This window comes from Phlebotomus papatasi, chromosome 2, assembly GCF_024763615.1.
Source record: "Phlebotomus papatasi isolate M1 chromosome 2, Ppap_2.1, whole genome shotgun sequence".
Classification (NCBI taxonomy): domain Eukaryota; kingdom Metazoa; phylum Arthropoda; class Insecta; order Diptera; family Psychodidae; genus Phlebotomus; species Phlebotomus papatasi.
The window spans coordinates 44,559,183-44,579,425 of record NC_077223.1 but is presented as its reverse complement, the minus strand read 5'-3'; the positions used below and the strand labels follow the sequence as shown (position 1 = coordinate 44,579,425).

General features: G+C 32.7%; 1 protein-coding gene across 2 annotated transcripts in view; it reads right to left on the bottom strand.

The window, feature by feature from the left end:
* The window catches only part of LOC129801239 (Krueppel-like factor 7), a 364,143-nt gene that overhangs the window by 35,848 nt on the left and 308,052 nt on the right, over positions 1 to 20,243 (bottom strand). The gene's annotated exons all lie outside the window — the stretch shown is intronic.

The following is a 20,243-nucleotide window of genomic DNA, read 5'->3' as shown; positions in this document are numbered from 1 at the left end:
AACAATTTCTCTACAAAATTGTAAACCATCTACCCCCCTAGTCCATTCATTTCCCTCTATCATTATGTTTGTAATTAATATTTCAAACGTGACAAGGCACAAATTTGTATCAAGAAAATTTTATGCGCCTCCATCAACTTGGGCGATCCTTGAGGACTTTCAACGCTGTTTCTTCCCATTCTTTAGCGCTAAAAAATTTTCGAGTGTTAGGAGATGGTATAACATAGGACGAATTGCAATGATCTATCACTGTCACGGTGTCACATTGCTGTTCACAGTTGGTTTGGGTGGGGAACCCAAAAAGGGACCCCCTAGAGCGTTTAATTATTTAAATCGAATTAAAAATGAATACAAACTTTTTGGCACTTTGTTCTATCTGTAATCTAATAGAACTAGCTGAAACAGTGCAACTGAAAAATTGACTATTTATTTACTCGAGTCTTTTAGATGCATTGTGTGAGAAAATCAAGAATCACAGACAAAATTGCATTAAGTTTGTAGTTGTCATTCTAAATGGATAACACTTCATGTGTTTTTGTGAACAGAATTCTCGGAATGCTGCTTCTCCTAATAAAGAATATGTTGCTGAAGGAAAAATTTTCTAGAAGTTCACTATTTCAGACAAATCGTTTTTTAAGGTTCATTATTACTCTTGCTTGGTGTTTAATAAATGCTTTAAAAAATTCTTATTGAGATGAGAGATACACCCATAATTGAAATATAAATTTGGCTTCAAAAAATCACTTCTGTTCTTTTTCTGGTTTTGAGTTTTAAAATAAAGACCGATAACTTTATCCTATAACACCAAAAAAATAAAAGAAAAATGGCTCATTTTAAATTCGTATTTGAGAAGAAATGCTTTAAAAGCTACAATAGACCTAAAAAATATTTGTAAATAATTGAAAAATCTACTTTTTGTATTCTACTCTGTCATTATTTTTCTTTTTGGGATTTTATCCACTGCGGCACTCATCTAAAATACTGACCACTATAAGGAATATCTCTTTGAATAAACCATCTTTCTCGCTCATGAACTCATAAAGTCATCAAAAGCAGATTTTAATGCCTTCCAGACGACAGTGAGTCTGGCCAGAAGTACAATAGAATGAAGTGAAGCTTTCGACAATTAAGTATCCCAGGAGGAGAAGTTGTACAAGAGCGTACACTTTATCAGTGGAAGTGGATCTCCTAGTGAGAAATACTTGGCACTCTGCTTGATTATCGCACAACAAATGTCGTTTTAAGGCTTCATGGTGAGTATGAATGGTGAGAAAAAAAATTTTTGAAATGGCACACGGTAGTCAAACAATTTCCTTGGCTATTACTGATTCATTTCATTAACTGGAGAAGTACCAAAAACAGTTATATTTAATTAAACAACACATTATTATTTTACTGGTCAAACTCTACCGAGAGAATAATATAAAATATAATCCGTCTCGTTTTTGACTATCCAAAATTTCCACCTTCTACCCCTCAGAGACTAATTTTCGCAATACATTTTGCCAAATTTAACAATTTCTGAAAAATGATATCAAGCTGTTTAATTGTCTGTTCGACAGTCCATTCATTCGTACCAGATATAGAATCCAAATGATTAGAGATAGAGACTTGGGACTTGCAGGGAACTCCTCTTTTGGTAAGTTGACGCAAAGGCCATTGACATCACTTTTAAATATTTAAGATAGGGTCCGCCCCTCTTACATTGTTTGATTTAAGAAAAAGAAGAAAAAAGTAAGACAACAAAACACAAAGGAAATACAAGAAAAGATGAAAGAGACTGAAGTTAAATCTAAACAAAAATTTCATTATTATTACTTTCATTATTATTCTCTCACCAAAACCTCTTAGAATTGCTCGAAAATACGAAGGGCACATTGTTTTTGGATATGTACACTGACATGAGAGAAATCCGAAAAAGTTAAAATAACATTCCCGGAAATGTTAATTTTACCCTGCAGTATTGATCCAAAATCGGTGTAAATATCACCCTTTTTAGATGTATTAGGGGTTAAAGGTACCCTTTTTCATGTTAATTTTACCCTTAATAAGATGTAAAATTAACATTAAAGAATGTTGATATATTTTTACACCTAAAAAGTGTTAAATTTCTGTGGAAAAAATGTTAATCGCACCCTCTTTTTTGCTCAGTGTAGGGAAAACTAGGGCACCACCGAACATGGGGTAGCACCGGACGGTGATTTTTAAACTGTGATAAACTACTGTAGCACGAATGCTACAGGCCCCAAATCAGAAGATGCTGGAGCACCCTTCATCGCTAGCTTCCCAGAGATTGAACCCCATTGCCAATTCCAAGAAGGCCACGAATCCAGCGTCCTCCTCGCTTCACTGGTGAAGACCGACTGAGGAGCAGATTCGATTGTACCTTCGGAAAAACTCACCGAACACGCACAACTTCATCTAACGGAACTATAGCGATATCGTAACTTGAAGTTAACCACCGTTATAGCACCCCTCAAGTCACCACCCCAGCTGAACAGTAATTGGTACCGTTGGCTTAGAAGAGTCTTCGTCAGGATGGGTTTTCTCCCTCCAACTCTTCCAGGTCCTACTGCACTACTTGCACTACGACAAACATTTCTTCAGTGGACATGCACCCCTATACTAGCTATGAATTCAAACAGGTATCGTTCTCTGAAGTTTATAATCTAATTAAAAATCGGAGTGTTCGGTGGTACCCCGTATTCGGTGGTGCCCCAGTTTCCCCTACTAGAGGTTTCAAAATCAGATATATTACGAAAATACTTTTGAATCATTCATAATAATGACTTTTGAAGATTAAAGGTGAAAAAAGTCCTAAAGAGCGAGGTTCTCGACCGAATGGGGTAAGTCTGAACTTACAATCGGTAATGAACCACTTTTTTTTTTTATAAAAGTTCAACCTTGCGAGTAGTACTATTGTATCCTGAGTTGGATCTCTAAAGAACTATACTAATACAGGCGATGCAAAAGCCACATTGGTGTATCTAAATCACGAGTTCGAGCATTTCGCACAGCTGGGACACTTTGCCACCCTTTTATTTTAAATTTAGTTTAGTGTTTTTAGAGCAAACCTAAAGTTTACATTCATATATTAACAATTTTTTGTGTATGTAATAAAATATTCTATACATTGCAGGGTATTTTATCCATATCATAAAATATAATGGAATAGTTCAGCTTTTTTGGTTTGGTTTTTTTTCGCTTTACAAGAGATGAGGCGCACTATTGATTGTGAAAGCACATATTTTATCCAGAGAATTGATTAAAGAGTTAATTTGATTTTCACTACAAAATGAATTTAAAATATTTGTTTCCAATTTCCCAACTTCAAACGCAAATTTTATTGGCAAACAAGACACGTGAGTGAACAATGTTCACAATCACAACCAAAATTTCAGTTTGGGGATATTTCAGTGTGAAATGGTGTATTACAATTGATGATTTGAGGGACATAAATTTTGCATCAACACACTTATCGCCACATTTGCTACCCTTTTCCACCTCAATGCACCCTTATGAATGATTCCGCATTTTCAATAAAATATTATGCACTGCAACTTTCTGCATTTTCGTAGTGCATAGGCATGCACTGTAAAAGTTCATAAAACCAACAAAATAAACTTGAAAATTGTATTCTGCATATTTACCCATTGATGAAGAACTCGACAATGAGGAATCAACAAAGATTTATCATGCAAATTACACCACAGGGAAAACGACAGTCGAAGTTACATCTTTTGAAAAGAATCTCTCATGGAGCAATTTGTCCAATTACAGTACATATACAAGGAGTTAAGCGCGCAGGTTCTCACAACAGATATACGAATGAGCATAAGGAATTTAAAAATAAAAGAAGTGTTCAAAAAATTGAGATGAACATTTTTGGCACTTTTCACTCTTTTATTTCAGCGTGTTGAACTCCAGTCAACAAGAAGTCCCATTTGCATTTTACTATTACTGAGTGAGTGCATATGCATCTAAGAAAAGTGCCGGAAGGGGCGGTGCTATGTACGTGAAAAAGGAGGAATTTCCTACTAAGGGAGAAATGTGCATGGATATAGAATTTATCATGTAAAACGTGTTTTTGGTGAATAAGTATATTTCCACCTCTATTTCATTTTATACCCACTTCCTCTGCATATTTATTGCAATCCGGAATATTTCTTACAGTGCTCTCAAGGAATGTGATATTGCCTGAGACACTCTTCATTCACACCATGGGCATTTTACTGTGGCACCATCCCAATGTATCATGTCTAGCATATCTTCTCTCGCATATCTTCAATAATTTCCGCATGCAAAGGGTTGATATGCACGTTTATTTGAATTCTTCAAATGATATTTTGTCACAGAAATCTTCTTTAGAAATGTCAAGAATTGCATTTAGAATTCAGTCTCTCAGGACGAAGGAGCGATATATATATATATATATATATATATATATATATACTTGAGCTATTATCCATGACATATATAAAACGCCCTAGTCTTTTTTTGAAAATTTTGGCACATATTTCGATGCCGTAGAACGTAATTCATGCTAATACGCTACGCACGACATATTTCTCATATTTGGGGTGATGATAACTTCTTTTCGATAATATTGACTTTGAAAAATTATTATGATTCTAAGAATGATACTATATAATGGCCCAATAACGTTTAGGAATCCTTCATTCCCTAAATCCATGAGATACGATTTATCGATACTATCTATGCGATTGTACCGAAAAGTTATCATTCCATCCCTGGATTTTAAGTATTGAAACTTTAGTATAGTGTACGAATGGTATACAAATTTGTCATGAAAATATTGCTTACATATAATTAATAAGACTTGAGGTGACCCTGAGCTCTAGCCATTATCTTCCTTAAATATAACGTTATTTTCACCTGAAATAATCACGTCAAAATTGATCCAGAAGAATTGGTCCGGAAAAGACAACATTTAAAAATTTGAATAATAAATAAATTAAGTGAAATATCTTCTAAAGGCCTCTACACATTGGGAGCAATTTTTGTCAAAAATTGCATTTTTGACAGAATTTTGACCTTCCTGCCTACAGCACTACAGCCAATTTCCTTCAAAAAAGCAATTTTTGACGAAAATTGTGCTCAATGTGTAGACACCTTAACACAATAATTTCCTTCAGATGCCTTTGGAGGAGCTTGCACAACTACTTCCTGTAGTGAAGCTTACCCTTATAGCGTCTACACACTAAAGAAATTTATGTCCATATTGAAGAGTTTTTCCTACTCAAGCTTAGGGAATTTGCTTTAATATGGACATAAATTTCTCTAGTGTGTAGAGGCCATTAGGCTACATTTCCAAAATGTTCGTGAGCAATACACTACTGTACTAAATTTAATAAATTTTATAGGAATAATTCAGCTAAAAGATTACCTGTTTGGCTGCAAGAATTATTATTCTCATTAATCCACTAATTTAATGAGTAACCACATTATTGTTATTGAAGAGTATTTCAACTCATTTTTGTGGACCATGTCCAGTTTTTTTTTATCATTAATCAATTTAGTTTCACAAATTTTTAATGCAAGTGTAATAGCATGGTTTGGCATTGATTAATAATAAAATCGATTAATGACTTTAAACGAAATGAAAATATAGGGGGAAGTGGAGCACCCTTGCATTGGAGTACCTTTGAGAATGAACTTTTTTATTCTATTTTTAAATGTAATTAATCCTTATCATAATGTAATTTAGCTTCACAATAGTTTATGAAGTTAGGTTATATTGTGATGTGATCCAATTCCAATTAAAAGTAGGAGAAAAAACTCTATTTTAAAAGTCTCCCACTTCCCCCTAGATCTCAAAATATTTAAGCTATTTATTTAAGCCTTAATAAAATTTGGTTTTGTTATGTAAAAGGAATCACTTAAAATATTTTTGGACGGAAGCAACCAAAATTCCGAATGTCAAAATCCCGAAAGGCCAAAAAAAGGATGAAATTATACAGGATAATATGTAAAATAATTTCCCAAGCCACAAAAAAATGTCCCTTTGCCTCTAGCAAGTGTGTGAGCAATCTTGGGAGTAGCTATTACACTTTTAGAATTCGGGATTTTGGCTTTCGGGATTTTGACCGGGATCTACTTTTAGGTGGAGCGTATTCTAGAAGTTTGTGCAGTAGGACATGTTCCTAAAAGGGACGTAATAGCCACTTAAATAAATACGTATTTATCTCAGAATATATTAAGTTCCTACAGAAATTCTAAAAAAAAAACGTATTAGACTCGTTTGATATTATAACATATTTCACACACATTTAACACATTTTATCACATGCATATTTCTTCCTGACACTTAAATGAGCACTAAAACACTACTTTGGTCATCTAAAAAAATCAAATTTAACCCTTTAAGGACGATTGGGTCACCGGTGATCCAAAAAAAGAATTTTTCGTACGGAACGGACTTCAAAAATTATATTTTGCTCTAAAAAATTAGAAAAAGATATTTTTTCTCTCCTACAAATTTTGATCCTCTGGTCTTTAAAAGATTAAGCACTACTCAATTTAGAACGGCAAAAGACAGTGACATTTTCATGCAGGTTTTGACAATGGAGTTTTTCATTTTATTGCAACCATTTTCAATATTTTTTTTTTGAAAAATTACTTTTTACTACTCATACTCATAAGTTTTTGGCTTTTCATACTTAGTCAACTTAAAGAAAAGTTAACAGCTTTTCTAATGATATAAAAATTATTTTAGGTAGTTTTATAAAATGAAAAATAAATATAGCTAAATACGATTTTTCAAGCTTTTAGGAAAATAGCTTATGAAAAGCAGGTGAATGATGAGTTGCTTTCGACTTAAATAATGTGTAAACTTCTTGATGAATCCCATGTTGCTTTCTCGAGAAGGTGAATGCCTTCGTGATAACTTTAGTGATGGTTTAAGGACTTTTCCGTGTCACGAGTGAAATTTATGAAATGAAACAGACATGATAAATTTTTCCCATAAAAACTCGATGGATATGTGAATGAAAAAAAAAACAGAAACTTTTCAGCAACACATAACTCTATCGTTCCATAGAGTCTCATGCCATTGCTAAAAGTGAAGAATTTCTCTCTTCCTTATTGGTATTTTTCACATAAAAGAAAATTATGTGGGAGAGAGTGTGTGAGCGAGAAGGATATTCAACCGAGAGTGAGAGTGTAATAAAATATTTCATGCATCATTCTGAAGCAATTGACATTTATGGACATATTTATGGATTAGAGTATGTTATTCCACCCTGTGAGTTAATAACAGAATCACATTATTGAGATCAAATGGTATTTTCTCTCAACACGATCATCCCAGGGAAGTCACACACGTTTTGTAAATTGATAGCAAGATAAAGAAGAATGACTGTAAATTTTACAAAGTCGCTGCAATTTCTTGTGGAAGACCCTCCAATTCATTTTCACTCAAGCTATTCATATCACGGAAGAGACAAGAAAAAGAGCAAAATTGAATAAAATACATCCCCTTTTTTGACGCCATCTACCTCCGGCACATCAATATGTCACGAGCATAGTTTTAAATTTAACTTGAACTTTCAACTATGCGTGATGAGACAACGATACGAGGAAAAAGTCTTCAGAGATGAAAAGTTTCCTCAACAGACTATTAGGTAAAGTTTTCCTTTTGACACCTTCGGGTGTACCAAAGTTTTTCAAAATTGACCAATACCGACATTAAATTCTCTTACTTTAGTTACCAAACTTTTCACATATTAGACTATGCGTAGTTTTTATTTAAATATTGTGCAAAAGAAATGTCCAGGTGCAAGAAAAATAATAACTTTTAAACCACGAAATAACTTTTAAATAAAGTCGTTTTGCGATATCCAATAATATGGGAAACCTTGTACTATAATTTCCAATACTCTGCAAAAGATTAATTTTTATTAAATATCAGTGGCCGGTATTCGAATATCGAATTTAACTTCATTAAAATTATTTATGAATTACGCTATTCAGGAATTTAATTTTTTTTGCTATAAAAATAGTTTTGGATTATGTACTTATTTTATAAATAAAATTTTATACTGAACTAGATCGTAGGAAGAGTATCACGTTCATTAGTTGGAGTATTACAATAAGTATTTTTGCATAGCATTACTTATTTTAGTATTTACTGATTCACAATCACTTAATGGGTGTGTATCAATAAGAATGTTCAAAATAATTTATGAGTAGTCCATTTGAATTTTTGATAAAATAAATTTTATCGACTCAATCAGTTAATTGATTAATAATCAGTTGAACTTCTGTACACTTTTCGGGGACTCCAAGACCTTTATAACAAACCCATATTCTCCCTATATATTGAGAAAAAAGTTTTCTGGAATATTTTTGATTTTACTCTTCAAATTTGAAAAATTATTATACGAAAATTCATGATTGTTTTTATATTTCAATTCTTGGGAATGGTCTTAAAACAGAGTTGGATTTTATATATTTCTCCCTAAGTTAAGTTCAGGCAAAACAATGGAAAATGTTGTGTTGAAAATTTTCTAAAAAATACGTTTTAGGAAAAATAAAACGCACGGCAAAATCAAAGTTATGTTAGACTTTGTAAAACTGACTTATGCGAGGTTCTTTATACGGGTTTTAGATTAAAGGTTTAGTTTAGTCCTTGAAGATTTCAAAATTCTAAATAACTAGCAGTTTGATGGGTTTACAAAAATCTAAGTACGTACAGAATTTGAGCCATGTGGATAAATATAGGTTTTGAAGACAGAATTAAAGGCCCTAAATCGCTACCAATTACCATGCAGTCTTATGGAGTAATAATGGCTAGTAGCGAGAATTTATATATTCAAAATTATATATCAAAAAACGATCTTTTGTCCATAGCAGCAATTGTACACTAATGTACTATTCACTTAATTTTATTGTCAATATTGTTATATTAAATTGGAGGTTCAATAAAAGATAGATAAATACACCATCATTGGCCAGAATTAGCAAAAACGGAAGGAATTTTCAATATAAATGCTAATTATATAATTTCCAATGTACCCAAAACCCATATATACGTTAACTTTCAGTATCCTGTTTCCACTTCGAAGAAGCGGAAATTAAATATGAATAATGAATATAATACAAGAGGGTGCACAAAATTTTTGGTCTATACCAAGTAATTCGCACTCATTACAGATTCTTTCTCGATAATTTATTGATAGAAAATTTCGTCGGAGAAAAGATCATGCGCAAGACCCAATAAAAGTGCGAGTAATTCAGAGGAAATTAATTAATTGGATTTGAGCTGCGTTAATTAATATTCTTTTATTGGATTGTGTAAAAATTACTGCAATTTTCAAAAAATACAAAAATTATGAAAAAATAAATACAGAGCGGTATTGAAATTTATGAAATTTCTCAAAAACTGTATGATTTTTGCATTTCGATAAGACAAATCCGTTATTTTCAAACGAGTTAAAAAGAAGTGTATTGATTTATTTCCATAAAAGCTTCTAAATGCTTAGTAATGGCTTAATATTCAATTTTTAAGGACCAATAGGACAGCAAATATCTAATAAACATTCTATTCTGACTATTTCAGGGGTTATAATGAGGACTAGAACAATTGATAGCAGCATATTTTCATTAAAAATTTATTTAAAGTAATAAAAAAATCAAACTTATAAGCATATAAAAGTAAATATTTAAACTATATTTTCTATAATTTTCGTTTTAAAAATTTTGAAAATACAGCCTTTAACCCTTGAAGTACGAGTGAGTGGGACAACGGTAGGTGTCCCAAAAACAAAAAGCATTTTTTCTGGCTATTTAATTTATAGGACATAACAATTTTGTACAGTCGATTTTTTTTGTATTTGGGACACCGGTGTCCCACTCGTTCTTAAAGGGTTAATACTTGACTTTTGAAGCCCTAAAAAGGGAAAGAACTAAATGTTAGTACTCAAAAAGAGGGAAAAAACTAGGGGAAACCGGCGAACCACCAAACACGGAGTAGCACCAAACACTAATTATTATTTCTGAACTACTTGGGCAATCCCGACCATTTTTTCAGTGGACAAGCATCCCTATAGCGTCTATAAATTTCTATAAGTCTTTTCCTCTGAAGTCGAATATCTGATTAAAAAATCGCAGTGTTTGGTGTTACCCCGTGTTTGGTGGTGCCCCAGTTTCCCCTAAATATTTTCTGTTAGTGATAAGGAATGATAAAAAAATCACTGACATAAAATACACCTAAAATACTGAGAATAAATAAGGACGAATACATGAAAATTTACTTAAGTCTAAAAAAATTATTACAAAAAAATATCTATATTTCAGAGGTATTTGAAAACGGATAATACATCTATTCACACTTTGTTATTAATAAATTACTCAAAACATTAGTTTTTTGTTTAATAATTTTGTCCAATCGTAATAAAAGCTAAAAAACATATATTATGAAACATAAAGAAAAATCGAGAAATTATGAATTGCTCTCTGTTTGAGTTTGAGTAACAATGCTGATCGCTGCATTTGACAGAACATTTAATTATTTATGGGTTGAACATTTTGGAATTGTTTTCAGATGGATGTCTCCTAAAATTTTATTGTTCAAATAATCGTAGATCATTTGTGAGTTTTTGCATAAGAGCTGCAAAATTGTAGAAAAAATATATGATAATGGGACTTTTAAACTCCGCATATTGTTTTCAAATTGAAAATTTATTGCCTTTTGTCCTATATGCGATATATTTATTCGAAAGAGACAATTTAAGAATAAAAATATATGAAATAAAAAATAGGAGTTTAAATCAATTGCATTCACTCTCTGATAAATAAGAGCTAAAGCAAATTGTGTTTGAAATTAAAGTTTATAAATTTTAAGGAAGAAAAAGCTTCCCTCATTATCGTCCTCGACACCACATTTATATTGAATTTTCAGTGCCCAAAGAATTTCCACGTTCCTTTTTGAAACTTTCCCAACGAGAATTTATTGCACAATGTCTTGCTCTACTCCCATCTCCAACCAGCAAAGAGAAAGTCCAAAATGATGAGCAAGCAGGAAAATCTAAAAATATTATGCTTTATTGCTGGAAACGGGGAGGACAACATATCGTCGTTTTCATTAGCCGATGTTGTATAACTTTTCTGAGTTTTTTTTTTTATTTTGAATAAATATTTTTCTTTATTTTTCATTTTAGAAGGAATTTTATATGTTTTAAATATTTTTTCTAGTGAATTAAAACTTCATTTACGATGTACTTTATTCTCTGAAATATTATATGAAATAAGTTAGAGAAAAATATTATTTTTCATATTTATTCACCTATACCTCAATTTAATTTATTGTAAAGAAAACTGCCAAATGCCGATATGCGTTGCATTGCGCTGATCAATATTGAATGTGGGGACAATTTCTTTGGCAAAAAGGGATAAAAGAATAAATAAAGTATGATGTTTGTACGCATTGCGTAAATACCATATAATTTGGCGAAATGCTTCAGATGCGTGTTTATCGTGGGTTTCTTCATCTCCATAAAAACAAACCACTCCCTTCCCCACCCCCAACCACCAAAGAATATTTGCCATTCGTATAAATACTGTACTTGAAAAATATTTTATTATCCATCCCCCTTCTGAATCCAATGTTTTGCGATGACAACGATCCACGTTCGAAAGAAATAAAATTGGGTGGTTGACGATATATTACTTTTTTTTTTCTTCCATTTCCAAACAACAGGTAAGATTTCCAAATGGCTGAAGCCCAGGAGATTGTGACAAGAGAACGATATAAACTCTGACCTCAGCTTTACCTTCTGTAGACCAAAACGTGAGGAAGTATTTATTGTTGCATGTCGTTTCGATAGAGACGATTCAATTCCAGCTTTCTCTCGCATTTTATTTATTTCAATCAATTTCAAAGTTTTGTGTGCAATTTTGTTAAAGTTTACTTTAAAATAAACTTTGTAATTCCTTCGCATTTAATTATGTTACAAATTAAATAAGAATTTAGACAATTTAAACTTATTAAATATGTCAAACTAAAGGGTAAAATTGTTGTAATATTTTAAAAAAGAAATTAATTCCAACATAAGAAATGAGTTAAGTATTAGAACTTTCGCCATAATAAATATTTACTAAAATATGAAACATTTTAATATATTTTGGAAAATTCATAAAGGTTTCCGCACATTATGAAAAATTTAATATTCAATTCAAGGAAATTTATTTCAAAATAAAAAAAATTGACGTAAAGAGGGGAGGCTGGTGCAAAATTAGACAGCAAGTGAAATTTTTCTTTGCCTATAATTTGTGAAAAGCACGCATAAATCAGATCGATAAATGTATTTGAATGAGTCAGAAGAGAGTTAATTACTCTAAATAAATAATAGTTTTCTCAATAGTATTTCTAAGGAAAACTATAACACTCCCACACTCTAATGATATCTGTGGCTAATTCTGCCCCGGTCTTCCCTAAGTCATAATGTTTAGAAACTTTGAATTTGCTAGTTTTTTAAAAAAAAAATTAATGATCTGCGATACAGTTGTAAAATAATTGTAAAGGAGTTGAAAAGATATAAATTTGTACTTGCTGGAATACTTTATAAACAAATAAGAAATCACATTGGTTTAAAATAAAAGAAGCTCTGAACTAAAGAACTGTTCATATACTATCCACATCATTTAAAAAGTTTCGCGGTTGCCAGCGTCATCATTGACAGATCTATATGATTTTTAGAAATTATACCAAACTTATTCTTATTTTCTGTCATTAAATTAAATCACAAAAAATATCGTCACCATTTCTATAATCGTGATAAAAAGAAAAATTAAAAACAAAAATTTAATGTTTGAAGAGCAAAGTCATAAATATATGTTATGGGTCAATTAACTTATAGATGAACCCCTAATAAAAAAAAGAAAGGACAGATAATCCTAACCGGCTTATGTAGGTGAGATTCTTAACGTGAGCTAACTCGGAGTGCATGCAAATTCGATTTGGAGCTGAAGTTGGGAGACGCCATTCAGTTATCTTGAATAAAATTCGTGAAATTATACAAATTTTGTATTTAAACCAAAATATCAAGGATTTGGATGAACTGACAGAAAAGTGATATATGGGTGAAATGTAGACCAGAATGTTCTCTATAATTTTCTCATAGAACATGATCTCATCGATTACTCAGAAGCCAAGATAAGCGAGGTTTTTTGTTTCTTAACTCGTTTTTTCATCCAGAGTTCCCCAAGTAGTCATTTGTTGAACTTCAACTATATCAAAGAATTGTTGTCTTTTGTGGGACTTTCCATTTAAAACCCTATTTTAAGTGTCTTTGTGGAGTAGAGGCAGTCAAATTGGCATCTGAGTGATTTCAAAGCGTTATTATTGGAAAAATCAATTTTTTCACACTTAAACGGCAAAATCGGAGTGATAGCGTAGTCTGAGTGGAAAATGATGTATGGACGAAATGTAGAGACAAATGTCCTCTACAATTATGTCGAAGTAATCATCAAAATCGGTTCAGCGACAGTCGAGATAATTGAGGTTATGTGATATTGAAATTGGTTTTTCGACTGTGGCGCCCCTAATGTTGGTCCCACGAAGTTCAAATATTCTAGAAAGTTGTAGCATTTGGTGAGATCTTTCGTTTAAGCCCTCATTCATCAAAATCGCTCACATAGAACCGGAGATATGATTTTTTGAATTTTGTGAACTTTGACCCCTCATATCTCCGGTTCTGTTTTAACCACAGCGCACATTTGCACCATTTTGGAAACGTCCTAGACTGGACTACAACATACTAAAATTTCATTAACTTGCACAATGCCGTTTTTTAAAAAAAGTGACTTTGAATTTCGATGAATTTTGACGCTATCATAGCGCCACCTGTGGTGACTTTTTGAACTTCCATCTGAAAGTGCTCATCGAGACGAAACCAAAAAGGTAAAATTTAGGTCGCTATGTTAGTTAGAACCGGAGATAGAGGCCGGTCAATGTTCGAACTTTGACCCCTTATAGCTCGGGTCAGGGGTTTTAGATCGACTTAAGGTTTTTTTTGTTTGATAGGTATAATCAACGGCTACAACATACTAAAATTTCAGCCCGATGCACAATGGAATTTTTGAGTTATTTAACTTATAAGATTTAAAAATTTTCTTTTTAATAATAGCGCCCCTAGCGGTGGTTTTATGAACTTGCGATGTTAGAAGGGGAAGTGGCATTTCACGAGAGCTTTCCAAAAAGCCCTCACTTTTTAAATTCTGACAATTAGAACCGGAGTTATGGCCATTTTAAGAAATTTTTTTTGGACCCTTATAGCTTGGGTCAGGGGGGTCGGGGGACCTTAAGTTTGGTATTGATGGAAAGCCCTAAGGCCCAGCTATAACACACTAAAATTTGAGCCCGCTCGATGCCATAGGGGCGGAGCTATTGAGAAAACAAAAAAAGGGGTGTCTTCAAAATGGCGGAAGGAGGGGTGGGGGGTGGGGGGTCAATGCATCAAGTTGCAATTTTCATCCGATATATAACCTTTGCCGGAAACCGCAAGTCGATATCTTTTTTAGTTTAGGAGCTATTAAGCTGCAAAGAGCGGCCGGCCGGCCGGCCGGCCGGCCGGGAACGTTAAATAGCCACATATATATTCGTGATCAGGAAGTGCTGAAACACATTTTGGCCAAGTTTGAGGTCGATCGGACGACATGAAATTTTGTTAGGATTATAGTAGGTGAGATTGTTAAGAATCTCACCTAATATATGGCTAACATCTGATACAAAGATCAACAAAGTAAAGTGGTCTTCCGACTAAACGTTTAGGCCAGTTCCCGAAGGTTTCAAAATCCTAAAAAAACAATCACTTTTACTGGTTTTTAAAAATCTCATTGATCATTCGCTTTTAATATTTAATCCTGAATCGAAATTTCTCCAAAAATCTTGACCAAAAACCAGTTAAAGAAGTTAAGTTATTTGGCTAAGTCTTAGGTCTGAAACCCGTATAACGCTCCAATAAAGAGCGACCAATTTAGTCAGTCTGCTTCAAGTGCAGCCAAGACAAGTTCACCTTTTGTTGTCTCTTTTTTCAAGTCAAAAAGTAGCACTTTAATGTACTTCTTAACTTACTTTGGAAAATTTTAATTCATTAAAAATATCTTTTAAACAAGTTTTAAACAATTCCATTGGGTTAGCTTTAAAGTGATTGTGAAATAATAATAAAATTTTACGAGAAATTAAGTTACATTATTCTTTCTTTATTCTGTGTATTTCGTGTAATCTTTTAGGTTACCGTAAGTGCAGGTGACTTTGACACCCTCCTGTTCGCACGCTTTTCTTTACTTCTAGAACTTAAAGATGGTCTTTACTGATCCGATCTACCACGTGTGATCTATGTGAACCGTTCTTAAACATTAGAATTAAAGAAAAGCTTACAAACAGGAGGGTGTCGAAATCACCCGCAAGAGACTAAGTCACGCGCAATTACGGTATATATAAATCGGTTGAAGTTAATAGTGCAACAGTATTAACGTGGGATTAACAGAATAAAAAAAGAAAAAAAAAAGAAATTAGAAGAAATTGAATTTTTATTAAAAAGTCAGAAGTTAGAGAAGCAGGGAAAGAATTAGATGTTAAAAAACTTGGAGGGCTTAAAGGTAACTATAAGTGTCCCCTCTTAATTTTCTATTAATTGAAAAATTTCTATATTTGTGCACCAGGGCAAACTAATGCATATTTAAAAGAATTTATATTTACTAAAAAAATTATTAATGAATATTTAAATAAAGACTTGAATATCAAACCCAAAATGTTCTCAGACATTCTAAAATTCTCAAATAAAATTGAAAGCTATTGAAGAAGTTAAAAACTAAAGGCAAGGTCTCTGCCACTAAAAATAAATTCACACACTAGGTCAGAATACTCGTAGGGGGAAGTAGGGCACCTTCGAAAGCGGGGCACCTTTGAAATTAAGATTTTTCTCCTATGTTTAAGTGGAACTTAGTCATATCGTAAGATAATTTAGCTTCTCAATCTGTTCGCGCAGCTAAATTATGTCACGATAAGGCTCAATTTTAATTAAAAATAGGTGAAAATGCCAATTTCAAATATGCCTCACTTCCCCCTAGTCCAATTCTCTCTAGACATGTCATTCTTTTTATTAAAACTTATCAGTATGAATGAATTTTCTATTATATGAGATTGTGAAATAGATAAAATATAGATTTTGTAGGGGAAAGTGGGCTAACTTCGGATGACCCAAGCTACAAATAACTCAATCTTTTCTCTATGTTCCTAATGAAGTTAACCCATGGCTGTTTTCAGAAAATTTGAAGCATCAGACTAGCTATTAAAATATAATATTATAATTGGTCAAATTCTTTAAAAACTAACATTATATTGAAAAAATGACTAATTCGAAGCTTGAGTCGTCTAATGACCTCTACATACTAGAGAAATTAATGTCCATATTGAAGAAAATTCCCTACGCTTGTGCAAGAGAAACTCTTAATTATGGACATAAATTTATCTAGTGTGTAGAGGCCATAAAGATAGGATGCTTTTCTCTACTCTTATTAATATTGAAAATTTTGTACTCATATGGAGTTATGAAAAAATCTTATTTGGGGCAGGTTCTGAATTAGCCTATTCCATCTTATGTCTTTTCCCGATTTTTCTCAAGTGTTGGACCGATTAAAAACTTTATTGATCTGTTCTTGGACTAGACAAAGTAAGATTTCTTTTTTTTAGAATTTAAGTCACGAGTTCAAAGTTTTGCAATTCTGAGACGTTGTTTCCATCAATTTTTTTTTGGAAGCCAATATAACCAACTAATAAACTTTTTAGTGTTTTCACTTCAATATTAACATTACGATGGTAAAATTTAAATGGTTTTTGCCTTTAGCAAAGTTTAAAATTCACAAAATCTTTCTCAGGAATTTCGAAAATTCCTTCCTAAATGAGTTTCGTGGCAATTTTCCGCCCTTCAGCATCTACCCAAAGTTACTTCACCAGCAAAATATTCATCTGTCGTGTTCTCGTTTGATTAACACTTTTCACGCATATTCATGAAAATCCTCGCACTCCTGGAGGCCAAAAACGAGATACAGAAGTTGAGAAAAGAGATAAGAACGTCAAATTGAAGGCTCTATGCATCGATGATCAAAGGCATTTGATGTGTCCTTAATGTATACATAATTACCATTAAAATTGCAAGACAAAGGGACAAAAAAATGTTGGACTGCGGGAATAAATTGCCTTCCTTCTGAGGTTCAGTATCTTTCTTTTTTTTTTGTAAGTGGCGTTCTTGTCTCAAAAGTTATATTGCAATTTCCTTATTACTCTCCCATCTACTTGACTCCGCAGGCACTTTTTCAGCACATTCTATTCAAGATTAAAATTCTCCTATATTTCCTTAATCGTCCTTCTTTCTCAAGTCACACGAATTTCTGTCGGTGAGATGTTGAACAATTTGAAAAGGATGGGTTTTTGGGGGCGAGAATATGGAGGTAGATGATGGGGCAAAAAAGTTTCATCGTACTCTGTCATCCCTTTAAACATTTGACTTGGGGTTGAAGAGATGTATTTCGTTTGTGAAATAGACAAATTCATTAAACAGTCTATGTAATCAATCGTTTTCCTCGTTTTAGTTCAGGATTTTCATCAATATTTTAGAGTTTAATTACTTTGGTTTGTTCTTCAATTCCCTCATTTCTTCTCCTCAGTCCAATTCTCCTTCTTCAACACCATTCAATTCACTCATTCATTGCATATGCAAGAAGTTGCTGCTTTTAAGGGGGTTAGGGGGAGAGGTGGAGTGTGTGCTGGAGAGTGAGAATGAAAAAGGGGTAAATTCCAATTTAAATTTATTTCACCAAGACAAATTCACAAGAATCTCCCCCATCTCTTTTACTGTAGAAATATTCCACCCACAGTGCAATACAAACCCTTCATAGCTTCATCTTAAAGCTATTACTTATTTGAGGTGCAGAGATTACAGCAAAAGCACCAATTTCCATCGCAATTTCAGCCACATGTGTTGCGTTTATATGCAATTTTGGTGGCACTTGAGGGCCTTCTGAATTCATTAAGACTAATGTAAGAATCTCGAGGGGATTTACTCAAATTTCCAACATGGATTTTGATGGGAAATTCTGCACAAAGACAACATAATGTTTACCACAATGCACAATTACAATTGCTAAATTGAATACAACTTTTAGATGCTGCAGAAGTATCTCCGTCTTTGGAATTTCTTCGAGGGGTATTTGAAGTTGATTTAAAGAAGCGGACAGAAATTTGCAATTGTGTAGGAGAAGATGGGGAACTTTCTAGCAGCACAACTTTATTTTTTGACCGCTTTTTTTCATAAATTTATCTTTTTCCAAATAAATATGAACTGATTTTATAAATATGTTTTTATTGTTGTTGTCTTTATCATTATATATTTAATATTTTATTTTTCATTTTAATTTTTTTTTTATCATGATTATCTGAAAGCGTTCAACCCTCCCCTGTAAAGTTATAAACACGGGTATGGGAAGTTTTTCGAACTCATAAACCATCACCAAAGAACGGAAGTCTGTATCTTTTAGGCTACATAATAGACTTAGATTGATCATCGAGAATTACATCTAGTAAAATTCGTCGCTAAATCGAAGTTATAATATACTGAAAGTTGAGGATTAGTAATTAGACGTTCTTTCGTTAAATTTACTTCATTTGATCCTTTGCTGTCAAACATTACGAGCTAAATATTCTCGGTATGGTGAGACAATAAAGAGTGTATCGATTTTGTAAATATAAAATGGGGCTAGCTAGAATTAATTAGTGGATAGACGATAGAGTATTGGATCTATGACGCAGATGACCATTGTTTAAACACCGAGAAAAAAAAGAGGGTGCGATTAACATTTTTTCCTCAGAAATTTAACACTTTTTAGGCGTAAAAATATATCAACATTTTTTAATGTTAATTTTACACCTTTTTAAGGGTAAAATTATCATGAAAAAGAGTATCTTTAACCCCTAATACACCTAAAAAGGGTAATATTTAGACCGATTTCGGATCAATACTGCAGGGTAAAATTAACATTTCCGGAATGTTATTTTAACTTTTTCGAATTTCTCTCACAGTGAACAAGAAATAGCGACCATACTTGTAAAAAAATCATTAAACTAACATTAAGAATATTACAAGAGTTCAAGTCAGTGTTGCTGTACAAAACTGCTCCTTACATCTCTATATTTGTACGCATATAGCATTATAAAAGGAATTTCAATTAAAATGTTTTTTTTTTGGTTATTCACACGATGAAACATCAGTAAATTTTCTTATCTAAATATTTATGTCATTTTTGCCAGTGTCTTTTTTTCAACTCAGATTCTGGGAATTTACAAGCAAAAACTTTTGGTCCAAAACCTCAATAATTACCAACTAATTAAGTCACTATCTGTAGTCATTATTAAAATTTTAATGGGAAACAGTAATTCTGAGGTTTTTATTGCGAGGAGATAAAACCTATTTTGAGGGCAATGTTTCCGCAAACTGCGTGATTTCATTAATGATTTTAATAAAGGTACTTTTTGGAGTTGTCCCAATTTCCGACTCCAGTCACACTTCTTTCATTTGGAAAAATTTACGGCGTTGATGTCCTGTGACGTCAGGTGAAGGGAAAAAAAGGACACTATTGAATCTCAGGTGTTCTTTGTGTATAGAACAACAGTAAGAAAGCGAGGGGTGCACAATTGTGGAGTCCGTCTAGTCGAGCAACGTGGTAAATGGCCCTTAGTCACGCGAACCTTGCCAGGAAAAGTGGCGCCAAGCGATTTAGATTTAGAACACTTTCACCACGACTTACGTCATTCTTCATTCAATCCCATACCGATTGTATTTTCCCTAGAACCAGTGCTTGAGTGACTCCCTGGTATTGATTTCCCTTGCTCAATTGCATGCAATTTATACTTTTATTTCTCTCAAACATTTTTGTGCCAAATAAATTGATTTATGAACAAAAGGGCCAAATGATGGAGCTCAATAAAAGTACATGATTTTGGAAGGGGACGTAAAAAAAAGAGATGGAAATTGCCTCTGCAGTGAACAACTTTTCATACATTTTCAATACGGGTCAATTTGTAAAGGGAAACTTTGATGTTTGAAATGGAAACTTGGGGCTTCTTTTTGTGTTGCAAGCCAAAAAGTATTCCATTCGATGTATCAATAAAAGCTTTCAGTATAAAACGTAATTTAATTTTTTTTTTCAAATTTTAAATTTACTGA